At 48.0% G+C, this 18730-nt stretch overlaps 1 protein-coding gene across 4 annotated transcripts in view; it reads left to right on the top strand.

The window, feature by feature from the left end:
* RBM26 (RNA binding motif protein 26) overlaps positions 1–18730 on the top strand; it is a 999243-nt gene that overhangs the window by 680793 nt on the left and 299720 nt on the right. The window lies entirely within an intron of this gene.

Genomic DNA, 18730 nt, shown 5'->3' with positions numbered 1-18730 from the left:
TCCACCTCCATGCGTGGAGATTGAGCGGCGGCAGTTGATGCCATTTGACTTGCCTCCTGAAGTCTGTGATATCATTCTGGCAGCCAGGCGTCCCTCCACAAAGACGGTATACGCCTGCCGGTGGAACAAATTTGTGGCATGGTGCACAGCAAAGGCTGTGGATCCCCTTTCCGCCCCTCTTTCTGAGGTTCTCCTCTTTCTTCTTTCTTTGGCCCGGCAGGGCTCTGCCCTGGGCACCCTGAAAGGTTATCTTGCTGCCATCTCTGCCTTCTTGCGGCTTCCTGATCAGCCTTCTCTTTTCAAGTCCCTTGTAGTTACACGCTTTCTAAAAGGCATTACTCACACGTTCCCTCCTGTCCCTTTTGTAATACCTCAGTGGGACTTGAATCTTGTTCTCACATTTCTAATGTGCGCTCCCTTTGAGCCTCTTCATAATTGTCCTCTTCGTCTGCTGACGCTTAAGACTGCTTTTCTGGTAGCCATCACCTCGGCTAGACGGGTGAGTGAGCTCCAGGCTTTATCATCAAAGCCTCCTTTTCTCTCTGTTCATCCGGACAAGGTTGTCCTTCGGCCTCGTCCCTCCTTTCTTCCGAAAGTGGTGACCCCCTTTCATCTTGGGCAGTCTGTCACCTTGCCCACCTTCTTTCCGCCTCCGCATCCTTCCAAAGAGGAAGAGAGGCTCCACCGTCTGGACCCAAAACGTGCGCTCTCCTTTTATCTGGACCGCACAAAGCAGTTCCGGGTGGACGACCAACTTTTCGTTGGATACGTGGGTGCTAAGAAGGGGAAAGCTGTGCACAAACGGACCATCTCTCGGTGGGTCTTTTTGTGCATCAAAATTTGTTATTCCTTGGCAAAAAGGGACCCTCCTGTTGGGTTGCGCGCCCATTCTACTCAGGCCACAGCGGCTACTACTGCTTTGGGACGGGGTGTGCCTTTGCAGGACATCTGTCAGGCGGCAACGTGGGCTTCGCTACACACGTTTGCCAGGCATTATTGCCTTGACAGCCAAGTCCGGAGGGATGGCTTCTTTGGCCGTTCTGTCCTCCAGGACTTTCTGGTGTGATCTTGGTTCGCAGACCCACCACCGGGGATGGTATTGCTTGGGTATCTATTCTAAGGTGAGGAATCTAACTAACGTGTTTCTTTCAGATGAACAAGTTACTTACCTTCGGTAACGATGTATCTGTAAGAAACATTAGTTAGTTAGATTCCTCACCGACCCACCCATCCTCCCCGTTCTGCGAACTGACATCTAGGGTTAAGGTTATCCTTTTCAGGCCCCTAGATTTTATTTTTGGCACCAGTGTCGGTCTTTGCATGGCTCTGCGTTCCTGGCGCGGAAAGCTATGTACAAGAACTGACGTCAGCGCGCGAGGGCGGCGTCTAAGTACTCCGACGTCATTCCGGCGCACGACGACGGACGCTGAGCCGCAGACGACGCCTAGCGACGCGCAAGGGGTATTGCTGACGAAAAATCTTCCGGATCCAGTCTGACGCCTGGGGATATTCTAAGGTGAGGAATCGAACTAACTAATGTTTCTTACAGATACATCGTTACCGAAGGTAAGTAACTTGTTCAACTAGTGCATTAAGGTAACGGGGCAGTACCGGCATTGATTCTGTGCATATAGCAAAGGGCTTTGAATTTAGACTGGTTTTCAATCTTTAGCCAGTGTAAATCCCTGAGAGACCCTGAAATGGGAGTCATTCAACGTAGCTGACAAAGAAGTCTGGCCCCTGAGTTTTGGACCACTTGAAGCCTCCTCATTACATCCTTGTTGGCACCTAGATATAAAACATTACTGTAGTCCAATCTGGATACGATTAAGGCTTGAGCCACCGTCTTTTGAGTCATAAGTGACAGCATCCATAGGATTTTTTTAAGCCACTTCAAAATTCCAAAGCAAGTAGATGCAACCTTGACCGCTTGTTGTCGCATGGACAATTGTTTGTCAACAATAATGCCAAGGTTGCGAACAGATTGCGAAGGTAGGGGAAGAGCACCCATTTGCAGAGGCCAGTGCTACGGACCCCAGAGAGCTTTGTTTCCACCGAAAATTAAAAGCTCTGTTTTTCCTCCATTCAACTTTAATTTATTAGTATGCATCCAACCAGCAATTTCTTGTAGACCTGATTGAAGGGAAGGTGACTTCAAGGAATCTTTGGTAGATAAAGAAAATATAACCTGGGTGTCATCAGCATAGGAATAAATAGTTAGGCCAGCTTCTTCTGCTAGGGACGCTAGAGTGCTGTTGTAGATATTGAACAGCAACGGGCTTAAGATAGAGCCCTGGGCCACTCCATAGGGGGAGTAATGGGTTCTGGAGCTGGCTGTTGGGATAAAACCTGAAAGGTTCTGTTAGTGAGGAAACTCGCCAGCCAGTTCAAAGCAGAGCCAGCAATGCCCTTAGATTGTAAAACTTGAAGAAGTGTCTTATGGGATACAGTGTCAAAAGCGGCACTCAAATCTAATAGTATGAGGGCCACTGTATCACCCTTATCCAGTCGTTGGCGAATAGTTTCTGTGACTCCTAAGAGCGTTGATTCAGTGGAAAAGCCTATTCTAAAGCCAGATTGGGATGGGTGCAAAATGTTTTGAGAGTCCACTAAAGATGTCAGTTGGCGATTGATGTGTTTTTCTAGAACTTTGGAAAATGCGGGGAGCAATGAAATAGGACGGAAGTTCGAGAGCACATCTGAAACAGCATTAGCTTTTTTTTTAGCAAAGGGACAATCATAGCATGTTTCCAGGTGGCTGGCACTGTTGCTTCCAAAAGTGAGGCATTAAGAAGTTCCATAATAAGACTAAGAATATGGGGGTCCAATTTTTTTAAAACAGAAATAGGAAAAGGGTCCTTGGGGGAGCCAGATTTGATACTAGTTAATATATGATTAAATGACACAGTATCAAGGGGTAACCAGCTATTGAGTAAACCATCAGAATTAGCCTCTTTGTTCAGTCTGACAGGAAGAGAGGTGTGGTCAGATAGTAAATTATTGGGCTTAGGAGGTTGAAATCCTTTAGTATCAAATTCCGAGTAAATGTTTTCATTTTTGTCAGTAAAGAATATTGCTAGATCTTCACATTGAGTTTCAGTTAATTGTGGAGGCTCCGGTTGGTGCGTAGCGCCCGACAATTCTTGCACCATCTTGAACAAAGTTTTGTGATTGTTTTGAAACAGCATGATGTTGTTTATGTATTCGGCGCGCGCAGCTCTACAAAGTGCCTGGTAATCTTTGATGGCCTGTTTGTAAACCTGTTTCGCAGCCGGAGCATAAGCTTTCCTCTAGTGTCTCTCCAGCACTTTGCACTTAGATTTTTTTGATTTGAGCTCACCTGAGAACCATAGGGCAGGAGGAGGATGACTGAGTTTTATTCCTAGAGAGAGGAAGGCATCTGTCAATGGACGATATTAGCCAGTCATGAATAGTGTCGGCGTCCATGAGCCATGTACCTCTACAGTGTCTTAGTGAAGCAAAACCAATGGTGTCCCAGAATCCCCCAGGCATCCCAACATACCTCTCCAACCGGTGGTCCCCTCCAGAAGATCTTCGTCCCCGAGCCTGCAGTCTTTGTTACAACCGGAGAATCTCCATTGAAATCAACAGGGCACCCAATGCCTAAATAGCACCCTGCACCGCTGCTAGTGTACTTTGGATGCTAACTCTGATCCCCCTTTGCCCTGAGCCTAACACCAGGAGCTTTGCTCCCACACCCCTGTGGCCTGCTCGTGAGCAGCCATCAACCGGAGGCCCCCTATCCCCATTGGATAACATTGGGCCTCAGCACCCGGCCGCCCTAGTGTCGCTGAGGCTGTTTCAAGAGTGCATTCTTGACCCTGGGGAACCCTGGTTCTAACTCCAGAATATCAACTTGCCTTGAAAAGTACCATTTATACTTACCTGTACCAGGCTTGCTTGGTTGTAGAAAATAAATATAAATAAATAATATTTTTTATGCAAACAAATTGGTCTGAGTTTAGTCTTTGAGTGTGTGACATAATTTGCTGCCTGAGTGTGTACAACAAATGCTTAACACTACCCTCTGATAAAGCCTTACTGCTCACCCACACTACCACAAATAGAGAGTAAGGAGCTATCTATTTTTCTGTCTGCCTACCTTTGGGCCCACACTATACCTCATTTTGGTATAGTATATACAGAGCCAGCTTCCTACGCATGTCAACGCTTCACTTTGCTCCAATACGCGCAGCCTGCAAGGGCAGTGGTTGAGTGTTAAGGTACAGGGCCTCTAAGGGTGGCACAAATGTGCTGCAGTCCTTAGAGGCCTTCCCTGCCCCCCTCACCCCACCACAAACGAAAGAGGATGAGACTATCCTTTCCCTAGAGAGTCTTCATTGTCTAAGTGGAGGAACCCGGAAAGTCTGTCTGCATTGGAATGGGCAGTCTCAGGTCTGTGTTCAACTGTAAAGTCCATTCCCTGTAGGGAGATGGACCACCTCAAGTGTTTGGGATTTTCACCTTTCATTTGCATTAGTCATTTGAGAGGTCTGTGGTCAGTTTGAACTGTGAAGTGAGTACCAAACAAGTATGGTCTCAACTTTTCCAGGAACCAAACCACAGCAAAGACCTCCCTCTCATTGACACTCCAACGCTGTTCTCTGGGGAGTAACCTCCTGCTTATAAAAGCAACAAGCTGGTCTTGGCCATCATCATTGATCTGGGATAGGACCTCTCCTATCCCTAGCTCAGAGGCATCAGTCTGTGCCATTAACTGCTTGGTGTAGTCTGGAGCTTTGAGAATTGGTGCTGAACAACTGTCCAGTTTAGCTTTTTGGCCATTTTCTTGGAGTTGAGCTCTTTGAGGGGTGTCGGAATGGATCCATACCCCCTTCACTACCCCCTGTAATGCCCCTGTCAAGCCAAGGAATGCCCTGAATTGGGTCTGGGTTGTTGGAGCCTCCCAGTCCAGAATAGCCTGGATCATGGGCTGTAGGGGTTGCACTTGGCTTCCACCAACAAGGTGGCCAAAGTATACAACTGTGCCCTGCCCTATCTGGCATTTGGATGCCTTGATATTTAGGCCTGCAGTTTCCAGGGCTTTTAAAACCTTCCCCAGGCGGATCAGGTGATCCTGACCGGGTGGAGCTAAAGACAGCAATATCATCAAGATAAGCTACACTAAAGGCCTTCAATCTAGCAAGGACCTCTTTCACCAACCTTTGGAAGGTGGCTGGGGCATTCATTAAACCAAAGAGCATACAGTAAACTGATAATGTCCATCAGTTGTGGAGAATGCAGTTTTTTTGTTGGCTCCCGGGGCCATGCCAATTTGCCAGTACCCTGCAGTTAAGTCAAAGATACTAAGGAATTTGGCTGCACCCAAATTATCAGCTCATGAGCCCTGGGTATGGGGTGAGTATCTGTCTTGGTGACAAAGGTGAGACCTCTGTAGTCCACACAAAAGCTCATGTGTCTCTTTCCACCCTGTGGAAGAGGTTTGGGGACTGAGACCACTGGGCTAACCCCTAACTCCAGCATCTTGCTGACTTCAGCTTTGATGCTCGCTCTTTAACTTGATCAGACTGCCAATAGCTTTTGTTTTTGACAGGCGCACTGTCCCCAGTGTCCAGATAATGGGTACACCAGTGTGTTAAGGGTTTAAGGAGAAGAGCTGAGCATACTGTTTATAAGACCTGTCTACAGTCAGCCTGCTGTTAGGCAGTGAGGGTGTCTGAATAGATCATTCCATCTACTGACCCATCTTTGGGGCTGTAAGAGAGGAGGTCAGGTAGAGGGTCACTCTCTGTCTCCTGATCCTCATCAGTAACCATCACCATGGTTATGTCAGCCCTTTCATGGAAAAGGTTTAGGCGGTTCCCATGGGTCACCCTTTTGGGGGTCCTGTTTGTGCCCAGGTCCACCAAGTAGGTGACCTAACTTCTCTTTTCTAAGATGGGGTAAGGTCAACTCCATTTGTCCCGGAGGGCCCTTGGTGCCACAGGCTCAAACACCCACACCCTTTGTCCTGGTTTGATTTCCACCAGTTCAGCCTTATGGTCATACAAGTGCTTCTGAAGCTCCAGTCTGGCCTCAAGATTCTTGGACGCTTTTTCATGTACCTTAGGCCTAGTACAAAGTCCACAATATCCTGTTTGGGTCCTTGGAGAGGCTTCTCCCAACCCTCTCTAACAAGACAGAGTGGTACCCAACAGACACCGAATTTTTTCTGGCCCCTTTCCAAACATTACCTGGACACTTGGAGTTTTTTACATCAACACATGCTGCTCCTCACAAAAACATGCCTTCTCGATGTCACAGTCTCTGATGTAGCAACTGCCATTCCAGCAAGTTCTCGATGTGCAGGGCAGAAAGGTGCTGGTGAGGCCGATGCCTTGCTATTATCACTCACACCTGCATTGAGTGCACCATGCAGTCTAAACCTTTGCTTGTCTCAAGAGGGAATGATGCCCTCCAAGATTTATCTCTACTTACTGGAGTTGTAGTGTGCAAACATCATGGGAGATTTCGCACATGACCTCTTGAGTTTATTGGCATGTAGCATCCTTAAATCTTTATGAATGAAGTCTATTCGCTCTTTGGGGACCTTAAGCTGCTTTTGAATTCCACCCCTGACGGTGAGGCTGCCATCTCTTGTAAAGTAGCCACAGTTCTTGACGGCCATCTACTGTGTAAGGCCTGGCTCCTAAAGTGACCATCTTCTTGATCAGGTGTTTTTTTGTTTTGTTTTTGGGTGCCATTGCGAGAACACACCCCCTTCCCTAGGTGGGTTGTTTCATAGTATCTTTTCCAGTCTTTTTCCACAGCCATTAAGACCACGACCGCCCCAGTTACCAATGTCCTTTAGACCATGGGTCAAAGTCAATTCAAGCACCCTTTCCTCTCACGGGAATCGCCCCAGAGTTTACCTACATTGAACTCATCTTCAGCTTGTGCTTTTAATAAGTGGTTGGCTACAGCCCTTATACTTGCCCCAGCTAAAACAAACCTTAATTCTTCATACTGTCTGCTTCTTAGGCCCCTGTTATACTGAGGTACTGTTTACAAAAGAGAATTAAAACAAGTATTTGCAATGCAGTAGGTCTCTCATTTTAGAAACTTTGACCTATTGGAATTGAAAATGACAATGCCTTTTATTATTGCATGTTTTTTAAACACATAACTAAAAGGCATTGTCAATTTAAAATGCCAATAGCTCAAAACCTTGCAATTGCGAGATCCTTTGCATTGCAAATGCTTGTCTTTACCTAATCTTGACCCAGTGGCTTCTTTCCCAGTTCTTGGGGAGAAATTTGACCTAGGTCTACCAAATGTAGATGCAACTTTTCATTAGTGCAATTCCTCACAATATGTTCTTTCATAAAAAGATTGTAAAATCCATTGAAATCATGCACATTATTTCCAGTTAACCCTCTAGCTAGTGCCTTAACTTAGTAGTCTAGGAAGTCAACCCAGGACTGGCTCTGGGTTTTGTGAGCCCCCCTGAATCCTACCCTTTATTCCTCAGTTGTGAGCCCAAAGCCCTCAGAGTATTCTTGGTGAGGTCATAAGATGCAGTATCTGCCCCAGTAAGGGTCAGGAGTCTGTCCCTGCAGTTACCAGTGAACAGTTCCCGAAGGAGAGCACCCCCATGTGACTTATCACTTTTCTCATTTCACAAGCCCACTCAAAAGCTGTGAACCATTTGGTGATGTTATCACCTTCTTCAAATTTGGGGACTATCCCTTTGGGGATTTTGGGATCATAAGATTGCGCTCTGTCCCTATTTACTAAGTTGCTGGCACTATTGATGGGCGCTAGACCCATCTCTGCTCTTTCTTTTTCTTGAGCCAGGAGTCTGTTCTGTAGGTATAATCTTTTGGTCAGCCTTACTAAAAAGTTGGTCTCCTCATTGAGGCTGTCCTCCATGGTCTCAGAAATACCTGAGCCACGTGTGTGGGATCTAGGTGCTGTGAGTAATATTTTTGGAGTTGGGCACAGGGACCCTGTCCTCCATAGGAAGTGAGGGGCGGTTGGAAGTTATCCTCATCCTCTCCACTTCCTTCCCTATCTGGGTGGTCTTCCCCTTGCTCAGATGGGTGGTCCTTAGCATAGACTGCCAAGAGCTCCTGGAGCATTTGTTTGGAGGGATGGGACCCTCCAACAATGTTTTTCAGTTTGCATAGAGACCGTAACTCCCTGGATTCTAAATGGAGGTAAGGGGTGAGGTTGAGCTCCTCAACCATATTCTCTGTCATTTGACATTTTGTCACTAATAGCTGGGTTCTTGTTAAGAGACATTTACCAAAGAATCTAAACCTTCTTACCCCAAACTATTGTGAGTATTATTTTGCTAAAAAATTCTAAAGGGACTTCACCAAGGCCCTAAAAAAACTTTTAGGAATTTGAAAAAATTGTCAATTAAAAAAATTCAGCATTCTAAAGACAATTTAAGAGTGCTGTCGTGTAATCAGCTGTTGACCAAGTCAGTCCAACAAATGCAAAGTTGTAGACCCCACCGCTGATCCTTCAATGTAGGAAACTGGCTCTCTATATACTATACCAAAGTAAGGTATAGTGTGCAGAGAGTCCAATGGATCCCCAAAGGCTTACAAAGGTAAACGTAGATAACACTTTTCTCTCGATTTGTGATAGCGTGAGCGAGCAGTAAGGCTTTATCAGAGGGTAGAGTTAGCATTTACTGTACACTCAGGCAAGAAATTATATCACACACACATAAAATGAACTCAGACCAGTATTTGGTATCAAAAATATTTCTTTGTTGTATTTTATTTATAGAACCAAGCGGGACTTGGTATAGGTAAATATGATTGTACTTTTCAAAACAGATTGTTAAAAAGCAAGCTGGATGAATAATGACTTTTCTTACAGGTTTGTACAAATGTGCAACACAGTTGTAATTACTTTTGATTACTTTTTGTATGACTTTTCAGGATTACTTTTTCTACTCAGTGTGACATGCCTAGATATCACACTGGGACATTTCCTGGATAAAAGGTGAGTAAACAGTTTTAATCAAAACACAGTTTCTTAGGTTCCCATACAAAACACCCTCCACACAATTTTTCAGAAGAAAACACTCAATGCACTCCAATGCAGAAAATCTGATAGACATCTAGCCGCAGATTCCTTAACTTAGAATATCCCCAGGTATTAGACTGGATCCGGAAAACTTTTTGCAGCAGCACCTCTGCGTGCCGGCGGACGGCACCACACGACCACGCCCTGACGTCGTCCATGGACGTGACGTCAGCGAGGTCATATAAGTCCCTCCCGGCGCGCTGACGTCAGTTTCCTTCTTTTCCGCGTGCAACGCGGATCCGGAGTAAGCGGTTCCTCTGGCCTGTTTTGAGGCCCTTTTCTGACACTTTTCATCACGAACAGTGTGCGATGCCTTCGGGCTTTAAAACTTGTACCTCCTGTTCGCTGCAAATGTCCGCGACGGACTCGCACCTTATCTGTATGTGGTGTCTAGGTGAACACCAAGACTTGTTGGACTGCGACTCCTACCAACACCTCAAGCCGAAGTCCCGACGTGAGCGCAAGATGAAGCTGCTTTCGACTCGTCTGTCCCAGTCGGAGTTGTCTCGGCCTCCGGCCTCATCTGCGGCAGGCCCCTATGGCAGTGGGTTCCATGTGCGGCGTCGGCCGGCCTCTGGTTCCCAGGTGCGTTGTTCGCCTCGCTCGGGTAAGTCACGGCGCATGTCACCAAGGTCCTCGACCTCAGTTCTTTCTGTTGTTGCGGGCACTGGTTCCCGGAATCCTCCGGACGTGCGCCCCTGGGAATCACCCCTTCCTTATCCTGGCGTGGGGGCGACTCTGGGCCAAATGGAGGTCTACGCAGCGGCCCTGCATGCCTCCCTTGGGTCTACTCCTCTCCCTGGGGCGTCCTCGGAGCCTCAGCTACGTGCGGGGTCTCCGGTTCGCCCATGGCGCCAACTGTGCACCTTGCCTCTAGGGATGATGGAGATATGGCGTCAGGTCGTGGCCAGGTGGGGTCCCCCTGTTCGACCCATAGCACCCCTGCCGCGCCACATAGCCCAGTGAGGCTCCCTGTGGCAAAAAAAGGGGGACTACGACTGACTACTAGTTTAGCACTTAAAATCCCAAAGTCTCATGGTTAATATTCAATTCCTGTGCACAATTCGTCCGGAGTGCGCCGTAGGACAACTCCACTGAGGGTCAGATGAAGAAGGAGAGAACAAAAGAGGAAGGTGCACCAGTCAAAAGAAGTCCAAATCCAAACAGGTATCTTAGTATTCCCTTTTATTTTCTTTAAAAGACTCAGCCAATGCGTTTCGTTCCACACAGGAACTTCTTCAAGGCTGCAAACAGTTGACAGGACAACTTATAAAAAACATTTATAATATATTAACGATAGACCTATATAACTAAAAACATACCAACATATTGCAAAGGTAAGCACAAACATATATAAAAAACACCACAAATACAAGGATCAGAAAAGCATAAAAACCAATTGGAAATAATAACACATGCATATGATATCCAAGACAGCATACAAGTGAAACATTGAGGACAAAACATGTATATCCCCTATCTAGTAAGGACACACTTATAAATTGCAATGTTGCTCCAAACGATGTTTCGTGTGTTTATCCAAATACACGTCTAATCCCAATTAGTCTGACTAGCTATAAAGCTTAAATTTATCGGATTTAAGGCAAGATTAATCCGTTTGTCCTTATGATAATGACAAGTGGGCAACAGCATCCATATACCCAATTAATAGGGGGTACAGTCAAACAAAAGGGGAAAAGGGTAATAATGCAAAAAAGAGAATTAAGTCAAATATGACCCAACACTCACCAAATTTAATTCTTTATGGCAAATGGAAGCGAAATGCCATGTGACGAAATCCCACATTCATAGAAAATTTCCAAAATCAATGATCTGATGAAAAAGTCAATATGTGTATATATATATAAATATATTAAAAACAATATAAATATTTATTTTGTAGATCTAAGAAGTACAAGTCCTATATTTACTGGACACTCAAGAATTAATAATGCCCTTTCACAAGAAGAATATGAAATGAAAGAGAAGTGTTAAAACCACCGTTCAGGAAATACGTAATTTGCAATGAATTACCAACCACAGAGAAAGTTAGATAAATGACCTCAAAACGATGAGGAAATCAGGAACATCTGTTTGTTTATAAAAAAAAAATATATATATATATACATATATATATATATATATATAGAGTCGATCGCGTCATCAAGTGAATGATCATTAGTAAGCAAAAAGACTTACCCACAGTATTAATATTGTTCGTCTTGAGGTAAATTCACCTTTAACATCCAGAGCTATTAGTTTATATTTAACATTTACTCCATAATAAAAGCCGGATCTGAAAGGGTTCCAGTGATCTAAAAATAAATGTGAAAATAACTAGCGATGTGCTGATATTACCTCAGATCTTGAGAAAGAATTATATGTAAAATAATATTCTAAGAGGATGCAGCATTAATCTGAGAGCGCCCCACTCCCTAATAGTCCAAAAAAGGTTGACCATGACAAATTCTTTAAAGTACAGAATGCAAAATGTAAACAGTAACTGCAACCCGAATCATATATGGCAATTATACTGAGTTTTGACGGTGTTGCTTGTATCATGTTTGCCATCAAGGGACGCACACTTGTATGTCTTTAGGTGCGCTGAGAATTGGGGTAAAGTACCCATAATAATTATCAGTAATACGCGCAATTATGTGCGAAATGAAAGGAGAAACTCATACCCTTGAGGTCCCTTAACCCCAACAATCCAAGGGGGAAAAGTAGATAAAAATAATAATAGCAGGCAACCAAATTGTCCATAGCGCGCCAGACTCAACTTAAAGAGACCCCTGTGGTTATAACGCGCCATATAAATTAAATAAATAAATAAATAAATAAAGTATAAGAAAGTCTCAAGTATCGTCACACGAGATCCCACGTTATACGATACTATAATCAAAGGGAGAGGACGGAATACAGTCGCCATCTGTGGCATCACAGGTGGTTGCTGGTGCTCCCAGCTTGGCTCAGAGCACACCTCGGCCTTCCAGACAGGCGGCTGCCTTCTCCGAGGCCTTGCCTCCCCGGCTCCGGAGGCCAGAGAGGAACAGAGTCTTTGCCTTCCCGGCTCTGGAGACCGGAGCGGCACCGGTTCGGCGCAGAGGCCTTGCCTCACCGGCTCCGGAGCTTGCTTCGCGCTCGGAGCCGGTTGTGGTTGAGGCAGGGTTGGCGCCGCTACTGCGTCGTAGACTTGCGTCCCCGGCTCTGACTCCATTCCTTCCGTTGGAGTCAGAGGCTGTTGGGGTTGCGGTTGAGTCGGTGCGGGTCTGGCGTCGTAAGCTTGCCTCCCCTGCTTCGGCGCAGTCCCCTTCTTCGGAAGCGGAACTCATTGTGGTTGGGACCGAGTCGGCGCTGGGCGGGGCGAGTCGGCACTGGGCGGGACAGGGTCGGCTCCAGACAACGCCGCCCCACCTCAGGATTATTGACAACTCTCCGGAGGTTTCCAAGGGAAGTTCGGCGTCGCCTCAACACCTGGCAACGCCGGGTCTATCCCTGCCCCTTCCACCCTTGGAATTTGTGGCCCCGGCAGACACCCCGCCTCCTCTGGAGCCCCATCAGGACCCTCATTCATCAATGGGGCTTCCGTCTTTTGGGCATTGGTCGCATCCTCAGTTCATTGGCCAACCTCCTTGGGGTGGGAGGCTTAGTTTACAGCCCTAACCCACAAATGAGTAGTTGTTCTCTCATCGGAGGGCTACCGAGGCCGGTGCGGCGTTCCTCAGGGTTGACTCCTTGGCTGCTCGTGTTCTGAGAATGCACCCTCCTTCGGTCCCCCTGCCAGTTGACCCTCTGCTGGATGTCCTCCACCATGGTTCAGGGTCTGTAGAGCCGCTTCTACCTTTCGAAGCTTCTCTTTATGATGCCCTTTTGGGCACCTGGGCTCGACCAGCTTCTGGTGATCCGGTGGCTCCTTCTATCTTGCACCGCCACCGTCCTCCTCCACATGATCCAGTTTGCTTATTTGTTCACCCAGATGTTCAGGGGTTTGTCCTGCAAACTGCTTTCCCTTCCTTGCCTCAGCTGTTGCTTCCTCCCTCCCGGGAGTCCAGCTGGCTGGAGTCGTGGGGCTGTAACATTTTCGCCTCCACCAGCGCAGCTCTTCGATCACTAAACACACTGTGTGTCTTGGCTCAGGCTACTTCTGCCCTTTGTGACTCTGCCGAATCTCTTCTATTGGCCGCTTCTGAGGACTCTCGTGTTGACCTCCTTCCTCTTCTCTGTGAAGGCCTTGGATAGTGCGGATTCCTTAGGCCAGGCTATGGCTGGTTCGGTGGCTGTACGGCACCATGCTTAGTTGCGAGATGGCGTCTTTCCGGAGAATTTCCGGGAACACCTTGTTGACCTACCCTTTGATGGGGTCCTTTTGTTTGATGCCCATGCCGATTCGGCTGTTCGGCGCCTCCTTGCAGGATTTTGTCCCCCCCCCCCCATAGGCCTGTATCTTAACGGTTTCTTTTTCCCATGATCTGGGTTGGTTGACCATTTATTTGACGTCCACTGGTTGCATTGGCGTCCACTAGTTGCACTACACGTTTTTAGGCTGGCGGTAAGCCTACTGTGGCGGTGTTCCACAGATAGTTTGTGTTCTGTCCTCTGATTATGGTTTACCCTAAGAGGTGTGTTCCCCCATGGTTCTTGGGGATATGACATACTCCAAGTGGAGTACCTGTATGCTATTATATAGCTCTGCCTTGCGTCATGCGGGCATGGAGGCCCCTTTGGGCTGTCTGCGTCCACTGACGCCCTTGTCTTACCGTTGCACGGTGTTCAGGGTTGTGCCTTTGGCACTATCTCCTTGACACGTATTTCAACATGCTTCAAAATGCGGCTACCTCCTGCCACGGGTGCACTAGGTGGGTTCCTCCTGTGGCACCCGTAGTTGCGTGGGTGTTTTTGCCCCCCCCCTTTTTGTTCTCCACCTCTCTTTGCTGCTGTGAAGTCTGGTCCTACGTCTCCATGTTTCATGGAGCACATCACTGATTGTACTTGAGATTGCCGTAGTAATGCGCAGCGGTGTCTTTTCTAGCACCTCTGACTGCGCTTTGATGTCTTTCCCTGCATCTTCGGCACCCAGGGTTCCTTGCGTTCCACTCCCTGGGATGGTCCACCCGCTTCATGATGCTTCTTCTTGGCCTATACTATATTGTCCCACTCTTCTGTATGGGGTAGATTTCCCCTCACAGTCGGAGGAAGTGGTCTGGATATTTGAGGTTCTTATCAACCGTTATGCGTGTTCCTATTCACGGCTCCTAGTGGCACTCTCGGTGCCTCTGCGGCCACTCCCTTCGAATGTGTCTTTTCTACTATGTCTCCTGTGCCTGCGGGACAGCTCCTTCGCTGCAGGTTGTCCTAGGTGCTGCACCCTGCTTCTTTATATTCGTGGGTGAGTTCTCACCTAGACCTTCAACCGTCTTGGTTAGGCGGTTCCGACACATTTTCTCTTTTGCAGGGGCTGTCTGCTCTGTGCAGCTACAGAGTGCTACTATCCGCCCCTGTCACACTTTTTGGTGACTAGGTGTGCACTTGGCATGTCTATGTTCCCACCTGCTCTTCTACAGGTTGCTCATATCCTGCCTTTGCTCTTCGCTTCATGGCTGTGGCCTTTCTGGCCTCCCTTGCGTGTGCTGGCCTGGTAGGCTCTGGTTATATTTCTTCGTGAAATCCGCTAGCATTCCTTGGTGTCCCTTGAATGCACCACTGAGTGGGTAGTAGTCCTTCTCCCTCCATTGTTCTGGGCTCCCTCTCTTCTGTTCTGGAATAGGGCTAGTGCTGTTTCTACATCTCATACTCTTATGGGTATGGTGTTGCGCAATTCTGGCAGTTTGGGAAGTCTTGTCTTTTGCTCTTTCGAGCCACTTGGGTTGCTCTCTGGCTGTTCCGCCACAACCTTCCCCATGGTCCGTCACTCTGTTGCCGGCACAGTGCCGCGGGCATTTTGTTGTTCTATCGCTAGACCCACCTCCCCCTGGGGGTATGGCTGTGGTATCTATTCTAAGTTAAGGAATCTGCGGCTAGATGTCTCTATCAGATGTACGAGTTAGTTACCATCGGTAACGATGTATCTGGTAGAGACGTTGTCTAGCCACAGATCCCTTAACGCCCACCCATCCTCCCCGTTCTGTGAGGACTTTGCCACCTTCAGTTGCCATTGGTCTTCTCTAAGGGTGCCTACATAGTTGTGACCTCTTTCAGAATTGCCATAGGCGGATGCCTCCCTCCAGGTGGTTTCTTTCACCTTCCTCAGGAGATTCTTCTTCTTCTCCTGTTGCTCCCTCCCTCCCACCATCTCCATTGAGTCAGGACCCTTGTCTCCTCTACGGTCGCCTTCTTTGGAGTTTGCTGGGCTATGTTTCGGCCTTCCCTTTCTTTAGGGGAATACCCTTCTTTTCATACCTTCTACGTTCTCGCAGTAGACTGTAATTCCTGTGTTCCGTCCTTGTTGGTCTGTTCCCATGAGGCACAGGGTCAGACTGATTTGCATATGGCCATGTCTGAACTGGGGTGGCAGAGTGTGCTAAAGAACGGTGATGGATCAAACCCAGATCTGTTGACTGGGTGTGAGTGTTTGATTGGTTCTGATGCTCCGTCCATCACCACCCCCTTTTGTACCGCTTTGTTCGCCATAAGTTGGCAGGGTATGCTCAGACGTGAGTCCCTTGCTCACTTTGCCACTGGTATCAAGCAAGCCTAGCTGAAGACGGCTGAAATGCCAGAAACCGGTCCTAGGAAGCTTGTTTCCGGTCCAGGGAAGGCATGGCTTGGCAGTTCGGGCTGGACTGTTCCCATGAGCACAGGGTCAGACTGATTTGCATATGGCCATGTCTGAACTGGGGTGGCAGAGTGTGCTAAAGAACGGTGATGGATCAAACCCAGATCTGTTGACTGGGTGTGAGTGTTTGATTGGTTCTGATGCTCCGTCCATCACCACCCCCTTTTGTACCGCTCCGTCCTTGTTGGTCGGCACGGTTTTACGTGGTAATGACAATCTATCTGGCTTGTTGCGATTTCTTCTCTTGTTCGCTTTGTGGAGTTTCTTCTCACAGCTTTCTCTGCCCTTACTTCTTCTCGTATATGTAGACAGTGTTTGCTACTGTCTTTTCTGATGGTGTTTTGCACCATCTGCCTTCTTTCTTTTCTGAATTTTCCATCATTCGCACACTGTTCCCATACTTTCACAGTTTTGTTGGTGGCTCCGCATTGTGTAGTGGAAAAGTTTCTCCGAAGAAAACTGACATCAGCGCGCTGGGAGGGACTTGTATGACCTCACTGACGTCACGTCCGTGGACGACGTCAGGGCGGGGTCGTGTGGCGCCGTCCCCCGGCACGCAGAGGTGCTGCTGCAAAGAGTTTTCCGGATCCAGTCTCGCGCCTGGGGATATTCTAAGTTAAGGAATCTGCGGCTAGACAACGTCTCTACCAGATGCATAGTTACCGAAGGTAAGTAACTAGTACAATTGGGTTATAGTTTTGCAGGTAAGTAAACGGTCTTGAAGGTTGAGTTTCTGGGGTTAGAACAAGGGTTCCCCCAGGGTCAAGGATGCACTCGAAAGCACCCTCAGCGGCGCTAGAACAGTAGGGTGCAGAATGCTGCTGCCCAATGTTAGCCTATGGGGCTAGGGAGCCGTCGGTTGGTGGCTGCTTGCGAGCAGGCCACAAGGTTGAGGGAGCAAAGCTCCTAGAGGGAAGCTCAGGGCAAAGGGGGATCCAAGTTTGCACACAAGGTGCACCCACAGGGGCGGATGGGTGCAGGGTGCTGGATCGATGTCGGGAGCTCTGTTGGTTTCAATGGGGGAAGCTCTGGTCAGAACAAACACTGCAGTCTCTGGCATGAAGATCTTCTGGATGCGACCACCGGCTGGGATGTCGAGACCGCGTCGGTTGGGCCACCCAAGAGCGTGGGGCATCTGGTGCAGGGGTGTCTTTTGGGTCTAATTATCCTTACCGGCTCTTGTCGGTGGTAATCTTCCAGATATAGGCTGCAGGCGTTGTTGGGAGACTACAGGTAGGTCAGGGATCACCAGATCCCACATCAGGATAATTGGGGAGACCTTGTGGTGTTGGGCCACTCAAACCTGGGCCGTGCGCGTCAATTGCTGAGTAGTACAGACTCGTGGATTTGGCCAGAGTCTGTTTCGTGAGCTAGTCCAGTGCTCAAGGGAGACGAAGTCTTTTTAGGGAAGGCAGAACAGGTCCTCCGGGTCCTGGCGGGGGCTGCTAGCTGCAGGACACACCAGGATTCCGCTTGAACAAGTCAAGGTTAGGACAGGCCGGTAAGGCTGGGTTTAAGACAGTTGGTGTCCTCCTCCTTTTCTTCCTTCAGCATGGCTCTTTGACCCTTCTTCTTCTTGCTTTTCTGAGGAGGCAAGGTTCGGGGTTGCCCCTAAATATTAAATATAGGGGTGTTTCAGGTAGGTACAGGTTGGAACCACTGGGTCCCTGCCTTGGGGTGAATACACCCCATATTATGCCACCCTCCAGTGGGAGGGGGGGCATAAGCCTCCCTGTGGTTGGCTGAGTCTTCTTCAACATGGCTGGCCTGAGAAATGTGCTTTGACTCGCCTCCCCCCAACTGAGGAGTGGGCTTGTCAACGGTGGGCACAACTACCTCCTGTCTTAGGTTTCCCGCTAATTCTCCTGCCCAAAGTGGGGGTCCGAACCGGTAGGGGGCAGTTGCTGGGAGCAGCAAATGGCTGGGTCAGTTCACAAAGGCGACAAGCCTTTGATGTTACCCCTTCGTGGACCCTGCCCATCCTGGGGAAGGAGGCCTGGCACCTCTGCCGAGGATGTGCTTTGTTTCAGGACCCAAGAGTGGGAGGCTCTTGACCCAGGGGTCCAGAACCATGTCTGGGGGTGGCAGCTGGACGAGCAACCCAGTCAGTCACGACACTAGAGTTAGGTTGTTTTTCAGAAGGCACCTCTGAGTGCATTTGGCATTAAATCCCATACTGGCATCAGTGTGGGTTTAATGTGCTGAGAAGTTTGACATCGAACTTAGCAGATTTCGGTAAAGCCATTATGGTGCTGTGGAGTTTGTAATGACAAACTCCCAGACCATATACTCTTTATGGCTTTTCTGCACTTGCAATGTCTAAGAATGTACTTAGACACTGTAGGGGTACAGAGCTCATGCACCCAGCTAATGGAGTCGCTTACCTATGCCAAAACAGTGGATTGTAGTCATGGCACACAGGGATGTGTGCCATGTCGACTCTTCACTTTGTTCTGCACCAAAACACACAGCCAGCAAAGGCAGTGTGTGCGTGTAAAGGTACAGGGCCTCTAAGGGTGGCACAATAAGGGCTGCAGCCCTTAGAGGCCTTCCCTGGTCACAGTGCCCTTGGTACCTGTGGTACCATTTACAAGTTTGGCCAAAGAGTGCCAATAGGGTTTTGTTTTCGATGCAGTTTTAGGGAAAGAACATTGACCCTGGGGACCTGTTTTGCAGTAACCCAGTGCACACTTGGTCAAGGCACATCAGCAGTTTAGCAAAAGAAGTGGGGGCAACCATGCAAAAAGATGGGTCTTTCTTACATCTTGCTACTGGTTCTTAACCCTTGTTGAATAAGAATCTTCATATTTTTTTGTTCTGTGTTTTTTGTTCAGCCCTCCAGCTCAGCAGAGATTATCAAGAGACAATACTTTGAAATCCCAACTAGGCTTC

This window comes from Triturus cristatus, chromosome 8, assembly GCF_964204655.1.
Source record: "Triturus cristatus chromosome 8, aTriCri1.1, whole genome shotgun sequence".
NCBI lineage: Eukaryota > Metazoa > Chordata > Amphibia > Caudata > Salamandridae > Triturus > Triturus cristatus.
Note: the sequence above shows the minus strand (reverse complement) of the source record. Positions and strands in the feature narration are given on the sequence as shown.